The sequence below is a fragment of the Alosa pseudoharengus genome, unplaced genomic scaffold (genome assembly GCF_046254945.1).
Source record: "Alosa pseudoharengus isolate Yale_2024_CS ecotype anadromous, Long Island Sound unplaced genomic scaffold, YU_APseudo_1.1 YU_APseudo_1.1_scf_3, whole genome shotgun sequence".
NCBI classification, from domain to species: domain Eukaryota; kingdom Metazoa; phylum Chordata; class Actinopteri; order Clupeiformes; family Clupeidae; genus Alosa; species Alosa pseudoharengus.
In genome coordinates, this window is record NW_027468718.1 from 27,841,017 (window position 1) to 27,849,759 (window position 8,743).

Below are 8,743 nucleotides of genomic sequence, written 5' to 3' on the forward strand. Positions count from 1 at the left end.
GACCAAAACCCACACAAAGCAGCACTTAGCGCCGAGAAACACACTGACATCCAGTAAGAATGTAAATGTTTTGCTGAAGTCCCAGCCGTCAGAGGAATACTGGGCCAGTGAGGGCCCCCTGGGGAGTTACTGGTGCACATGTGCACAACTCCCACAGCACATGCAGTATCTGATGCACATCATTCAGTAACCATTCAGAGTCAAGGAAATACAGAACAATACAGGTAGTTACACACTCACTGGAGATGTTCCAGAGGACGCAAACACGCACGCACGCACGCACGCACACACACACACACACACACACTCACGCGCGCACGTGCATGCACATGCACACACACACACACACACACACACACACACACACACACACACACACACACACACACACACACACACACACACACACACATAGTAAAAGCACCCTGCCAAGAATTTCAGTAAGTGACAGCACACTGACATTGGCTCTCACCAGGCAAGGCAAACACTTTGAAAAGTCACGCTTCCCACTTTCTTAAAGGTCAACACACCTACTTAAGAGCTTCCAATTTGCTTTAAAGCACATAATGAAAAAAAAAACATAACCGGCTGAGACTTGGTTGTGTCTTACCATTTACTAAGTACAGACAATGATTTCTTTTGTAAAAATTCAATTAGCATTCACGGCTATTAATGTATTAACCCTAACTGATGAAGATGCAAAGACACAAACTGGTCAAGTGTTTGTGTATGCAACTGTGCGCATGTTCACATGCTCAAGCATGCGTTTTTGTCATAAAGGTATTTAGGTTTTTCAAACTTGCATGTATGTCTGTATTGTACATGTGCATGCAGTTGAGTGTGTGTGTGTGTGTGTGTGTGTGTGTGTGTGTGTGTGTGTGTGTGTGTGTGTCTGTGCTGATGTCTCCTGCGCAAACTATGTGGTGCAGACAGGGGCAGCGCGCTGACGCCAGACACCAGAGACACACACACGCCGTGGAGGGAGAGAGAGGGGGGAGGAGGGGGGGTTGAGACGCTCTTCACTTCAGGCTCTCTAGCGGATGCCATTCCCTATCACGCAATGGCTCTCAGTCATAAACACATGACAAACGCCGCCTTAATCATTTTTTACGAGAGGGGATGTGCAGGGGGCAGTGCGTGGCTGCAGGCGAGAGTGGAGCAGTGGGCAGCCCCCCGTCCACAGCCCCGGTCCCCGGGCCCCAGCCTGCACGCCCGCCGCAGAGGCCCGGCTCCGTAAAAAAAAGCCCTCCTCAGGAACATCACTCGGCCAGCACTGCCTTTGATCTCCGCCGACCGCAATTACACCAACATCCAAATGAGCACCGAGTCGCCTCCCGCAAAACACACACTCACTCACACGCGCACGCACACACACGTATGCACACACATACACACACACAGACGGAGACATACAGACACATACGCACACATATGCACACACACACAGACTTCAAAACATGCACCACATGAACACATTTCTCATACACACACATGCACGCTCTTCCTGCATGGTATCATTCAGACACGTGTGTGTGTGCGCTCTCCTCCAGCAGTAAACGATGCTCCGTCTCCAGCAGGGAGAGCGGGGATGAAAGCGGCTCCCCTTCTGCCTCTGATCCTGACCATTAATGATGTCTAGCTTAACTAGTATTGCTTTATTTTGATTTGGGGGAAAAAAACAAGGGGTCAGCTTGTTGTGTAGTGGTTACAGCGCAGCACTCGAGGCTCGCAAGCTGTGGTTTCAATTGTGAACCCCTTTACTTCACCTCAACCCACAGAGAGAGCAAGGGAAAGAGAGTGAAGGAGAGAGAGAGAGATAGAGAGAGGGAAAACGAGAGAGAGAGCACACTGTTGCATGACTGGGCTTTTAGTTCTGTTGTTTGGATGGGCCCTGATTATAATCAGTGCAAATGAACTCACAAAAAGCCACTTGAGGCTTTTAAATGCTCTGGCAATGGAGGAATAGTATTTCTGCATCTTTAACAGCAAATGTCACAAACACAAACATGTTGTGCGTGAGCATTGTTTCCAGTTATTATACAAATGAAATATCCAGTTGCACTGCCTGTTGACTGTGGTTTGATTTTGTGTATGACTGCATGGCAATCCATACAATCACTGCGTCAACGGAAATTTGTAAACAAATGATGCTTCTCATCTTTGTGCATCATTGCACACACACACACACACACACACATACACACACACACACACACACACACACACACACACACACACACACACACACACACACACATATACATATATACACATACACACACATATCATGATCCACGAGCATGTGTATTTATCAATGTGTCTCTCCCTGTGCCTATATACTGTACGTATAAACATGCAGTATTGTATATTTTCTACAAGATCACCTGGCAGACAATCTTCAGGCCTCATCTGTCAAGTCAAAACATGACAACGCTCTTGCACGCACTCACACACAAAATTCTTTGCCATGTGTTCACTATATATATATATATATGCCCTGACAAAAACTACATATAAATGACAGGAGTAAGTGAAGCAATAAATATAGCAGACTGACCTGTTTGCCTTACTCAGAGCCTTCCTTTCTTCTCAGCTCACATTAAAAGCTGAGATGGTAATTTGTCTTGCTGTTTGCTTTGAATAGTCCTTAACCGTGTCATCATCTCGACTGTTCTGGGGAAAAACACAGGAGCATGGCGACGGTCAAATGGCAGTCTGGCGTCTTGGCAGCAGACTGCCTGCCATTACAGGCTGAGAACTGCATTTATTGTACAATTAGGGACAGCCAGATCTACCTGTAATCATCTCCATACAGGTGTGAGCCCTGCTCCGGACAGGGGAAGTGACTCATCACTTGTCAAACGTAAACACTTTGATGTCGGCATTGTTCCACGCTCGGCCCCCAGGCGCGGGCACATCACAGCTTTTGTTCATTTAAAAAATGCAAGAGATTTATTGCATTTCGCACACTTAAACACACTTAAACACACACACAGACAGACACAGAGACAACTTGAGGGGAAAAAAGATACCTTTCCGGTTGATGACTGACATGGCAAAAAGTCATGAATCATTTGATTTATCTGTTCCTGTTGCAATGCTACAGCTGTCAAGAAACCAGTTGTATTTTCATGTTGAAAGCATTTTTAAGTCCTAGGTAAATACCTTCCCTATCGAGCACTGTCAGGCAAGATTCAAGAGGGGAAAAAACAGGTGCGGACACCAATCCACAGATTAGTTGTTATTGACACTGCAACAGTGGATGAGACAAATATCCCTTTTAGACCTAATGGACATTACAAACTGTACCATCTCTGTCTGAGCTTGGTGGAGTTCATTGCTAGCTCTGTCTGTGTCGCTCGTGAAAAGGTCAAAGCTTGAGCTGAAGCCCCTCAAGGCTATGAAGTGTCTGTACACAGCAAACTGGGATGCTCGACCACCATTTAAGAGAGAGAGAGAGAGAGAGAGAGAGAGAGAGAGAGAGAGAGACACAGACCCATAAACTGGGAGCCATTCTGGCTGGATCTCATTTGGAATGAAGTCATGTCTTAAAGAGGTGCAGTCATTTCCTCCTGCTTATGAAACAGGTAAACCAATCACTGTCTTTAAGTGAAAGGTCTAACAGGCCCAGAGATGGCAAACACAAATTCTTTTTTCCCCCCATTAAGTAAGAATGGTAATGTGTAAACAATCTTGCTACCCTCTTCAATTTAAGTATTTTTGATGTCTTTGTTTTTCATGCCTTGAAAGAAAGACACTGGTCTCACCAAACTATGCACAATGATGTGAAATTAGTCACATACATTGGCCTGAATTACAATGGGATTTCTTTCCAAACATAAACATCAAACTAACAGTAAGCTGATCCACAACACTCTGACAAAAACAAACAGTCAGTAGAGAGGGGGGCAAACATTTTTAGACACATTTAAATAGGCCCTTCTTTATGATTTATTGGCGTGTTGTCATATGGAATTAATTAAATTCTGGCTCCCAGACTATGAGCGCTGTACTTTTTATTTATTTATTTATTTTCCATCTTCCCCTCTTTGATATCACATGGAAATTAGACATTTTACTGGAAAATGGAAACCATGTGCCCTGGAGTGTCTAATGAAGAGCAGAGTTTGGAAACAGAGCTGAGTTTGCCCTGCTCACACTCAGTCATGGTGCGCCACCACATCACAGTTCTGTGTCAGAGTGCTATCAGCACTCACCCGTGCGCCAACTGGATGGTGGGAGAAATTCCGCACAAAATTCCGAGTTTCTGCGCATCTGTTCAAGGCTGCAAGAGAAGAGGAAGTGATCGTCCACTCCCTGGTCAGCCTCTCGTGTCCGCTTTTTTTGTTTGTTTTCACTTCACTGAGGGTTAATGAAGTAAATTATGGGCCGAGATGTCCAAGACAGAATGTTTTTGTGTCCTGTCACAAACAGGGAGTGGGGAAGCCTTGAAGAGAAAGAGAACTGAGAGGCCAAACTTTCCACATGGTCTTTGAAGACCACGGCGAAGATGAAAAAACGCGAGTGAGGCCAAATCAAATTAAGATCTCGTCTGGGCACTGCAGGGAGCATCTATAAAGACTTTAGATAAATATCAGTCAGGACAGATGTCATTAGTTTGTGAAAAAAAATTAAAATGAAACTACAGTTTTTTAAGTTGTGATTTGCATAGCAGACCCTTTGCTCAAAAGCAGCAGCCTGACTTTTTAGCCCAGATGAAACGATTGCCCCAAAAAAGAACATTAATAAATTTGAGTGTAACATCAAAGCCCTACCTCCTTGTCATTCCGATCGTGATAGTGGCGGACATGTTTCTTTTCATCCCGCTACCCAGTTCTTGATTTTGCACATTACGTCCTGTTTGGGATTAAAAGCGAACGAACAAGAAGCCATTAAAGGAGATGAAAAAGAATATAAACCCAGCAGGACTCTGGGTAATTATTTCCTAAATGCATGGCATCCTGATGCCAGAGTGAACAATGCGCTCTCCCATTCAAAAGCAGTGGAGGAAGGGCTTTGACAGGGATGGGATGGCACGCATAGGACCCCCTCCGGCCTCTCACATCAGAGCCCAGAGCCCAGACACAGCCCCAGCCTCAGCCACAGGCTCAGCTGCACTCAAACCCCGCTCTGGGTGTCTGTTACAAGTCACGATTTTCTCCCATTGATTAGGAAGTTAGTGAGAAAGAAAAGTTTGACAGCATAACCCCCCCCCCCACTCCCCCACCCCTGTGAAAATGATCGTAAGCTCATGGAGCAGCATTCATTTCTTCAGAGTTGGAGGCCCTCTAGTTCTCTGATGCTCACAGCCAGTTCTCAAACACAGTGGTAAGGTATTAATTACCATTTAATCAGGAGGAGACTTTTTCGGCTCTCCTGGCAAACGTTTGCCACATTCATTATGTCGGTTGTTGTTGGTCGAGACCACAGGCAAGCCCGTGCCATGAGAAGGCTCTGGAAGCAGGCATGGGTGGAGAAAATAGGAGGGAGGCTGTTATAAAAAATTTGTAATAAAGAAATTGAGCCTATTATTGTTGACGCAGCCCCCACGGAAATTAGCGGAACACATTCTTTTTGTTCCTGTCAACTTAACCTCCCCCTTCATAAAAAAAGCTCTCCTCCTACCCTCCACCCCCGTTACAACCCCCCTACAGCACCCCCACCTCCACCACCTCCCCTCAGCACTCCCCTACCTCCTCTTCCCTCCCTAAACCCTAGCAGCACTTCACAATCACACGCCCCCTTTGAAAGAACAGAGGGAAAAGAGGCTGCCAGAGCCTCAATTACACAATGGCAGAAAAAAGCTCCGCGCACTGACCCCCAGCCAGCTGCATTCACTCTCTGCACATCTCTCTCCGCAGGAATTCTAAAGGCCTTTTAGTCAGGCAGCCCAAGTGCAGGCGGCAGGAGAGACACAGTGAGAGAGAGGGAGAGAGCGGGGAAGAAGAGGGGGGAGAGGGAGAGAGAGAGAGAGAGAGAGAGAGAGAGAGAGAGCTGTGCACACTCCACCCGCGCCGGCCCAAGTCTTCACAGAGAGATTAATCATCTGTGAAATGGAAACAGCAAACTGCCAGTGACACAGGCTGAACCCGCTCCAGGTCTCCCTCATCAGCTCCCGGCTGCCGTGCAGGGCTCCTCTAACAGGCAGGTGTTAATAAAAGGCATGTGGGTCCTACAGGGGTCAAACGCGCCTGCCTGCCACTAGGAGAGCCCCCCCCCTCCTGCTTTTTGGGGAGGGGTGCTGGCCAAAGAGAGAAGGTGTTGGAGGAGGAGGGGGGATGCATCCTTTCTTATTGTTGTTTGTTAAGAATTGGCGAGCCACCTTTCATTTGGATGAGCACATGGAAACAAGTGTTTTTGTTTTTGGACATTATATGTGTTTGTGTCTCAAATGGACTGTATTGAACGCAATGAAATAATAAAAAAAAGCCTAATGTGAATCAGAATGTGACGTGAAATTTAATGTGTTGGAATAGGACATTTTTGAGTGCACGCATTTCGGCGCAACGTGCCAGTAGCATCGATTCAACAATTACTAAATCTCTGTACGGCTCAGTTGGCATAATATCCTCAGACAGTGGTGGGTGTCGGAGTTTCAATCACTCGTGAACAATTAGCATGGCAGGCCACATGGCTGTTGTTAAAATATGTAAAGTGTGCTTGGAGAACTCTATTTAAAAAGCACAGCGAGCGTCTGCTGGGACCTGCCCTAATGTTGTCACTTTACAGCTGATCTATTTCCCACTTCTCCAGTGTCGACAAATCTGGTCCGCTTTAAAAACTCAACAGAGGCGAGCGCGCCGAGCTGCGTCTGCAACACCTAACGCTCACGGCACACGACACAACTGCACGGATCAACGATGAAAAGATGCTCTCGTTAACAGGCCTTTTCATTCCTCCTGAAATTAAACTCAGCTGAATGTGTCAAATACCACATTCAGCCTGTCCCAGATTAATTATTTGCCCTCCCCCCCCCCTAAAAAAAGGAAGCTTACTGCAGCCTTTGATAGGGAGGCTTTTCTTTAACATCTAAAAAGGCCCCTCCATAGATTTCGCCTGGCATGGCGAACACAACATTTGACAAGTAATGTAGATCATTTTTATTCATTGCCTAAAATTGTCAGCAATTATGTGCGTCAGTGGCCACCTGCTTGGCCTGAATGGCTCCCTGGCCGCCCGGCTGGGTGAGGGGGATTAGGCTGGGGGGGGGGGGGGATGATGGTGCCTGGGAGGGGGGGGGGGTACCGGCCAGGGCCCCGACAGCAGGTGAAATAGCCCTGCTCGTTAGTATAATGAGTGGTCAGAGGCTTCGTATGCCAGGTCCCTGAAATTGGGTGCATGGCGTACGCTGAAAGACGGGATTACCCGGCGTCTTGAGGAACATTCTGCCACAGGGTCACTGCTCATGCTGCCCTGAGCATTTGACAGTGCGTGGCGGAACAATGATGCATCCTGGTGCCGGTGGCTTCTGAGGGGTGGCGGGGGAAGGAGAATGGCAGGCGTCGGAGGAGCCTAAAACCAAACGCGTGCGACTCCTAACAGCCAGCTGCTATTGCTTCATTACCTTCCCCATGCCCCCCCCCCTCCCACACTCTCTCTCTCTCTTCTCTTTATAAAAACACAGTCTCGGGGCCGTGCACATTTCCATGCGGAGCCTCCAGATTTATCTAATGGACCTATTTATTCTGTGTCTTACACGGGGGAGAGCAGAGGAAGGCCCTGTCACAGCAAATTCCAAACATTTACCGCATTAATATCTAGATGTGGGACTGTGGGTCATCCATTGTGTGGCCTCTCACTCACACACACACACACACACACACACACACACACACACACACACACACACACACACACACACACACACACACACACACACACACAAAAAAGAGAGAGAGAAAAAAAATGTGGCGAGGCGCTTGGGCCCAGAGAGCGCGAGCAGCGCTGTGATTTGAGTATTACTTCAGATGAAAAGACGCTGGTGGAAACACTTTCATTAGCCTGGCGCTGTGACCCAGGGTTAGCAGCTGAATAAGTAACTCTCTATTAATGATTTCTACTGCAGAGAACCCCTGACCTCCGATCACTTTCAATCTCAGAAAAAGAGAAAAAATGGGGCAGTGAGAGGAGGGGGTGCTGGGTGGAGGGTGTGTGTGTGTGTGTGTGTATGTGTGTATGTGTGTGTGTGTGTGTGTGTGGGGGGGGGGGGGTTAAGAGAAAAAAAACGATACATACATTTTTCACATTGAAGCCGGGTGGCGGGAGGGGTATCATTTGTGGCGTGCTGTGCGGGGGTGCGGTGAGTGGCATGCTGGGACATCGACTACGCCGTGCAGGTTGGGGTTCTGCAGCCTGCGCCGTGCGTGCCCCTCACTCTGCCCCTGTCCGCTGCAGCGCGCCACTGATCGGCCGTCGCCATCGACTCGTCCTCCGCTCCCACACACCAGCTCCTTCACACGTCCAAACAAACCCTCTTCCACCTCCAAACCTGCCCCAGCAGAAAATAGCATGTTTACCTCATGCTTCACACGCACTACATCAAACACACACACATATACACACCTTCATTTATACACACACACAAACACAGACAGACACACACACACACACACACACACACACACACACACTAGTGCTGAACATAAATCAATATTATTAATAGTTTTGACATTGAATAATATTGATGGATTGTGGCAAGAGCAAAATATTGAAACGGCAATGGCTTTGGGAGATGTCTCCAACA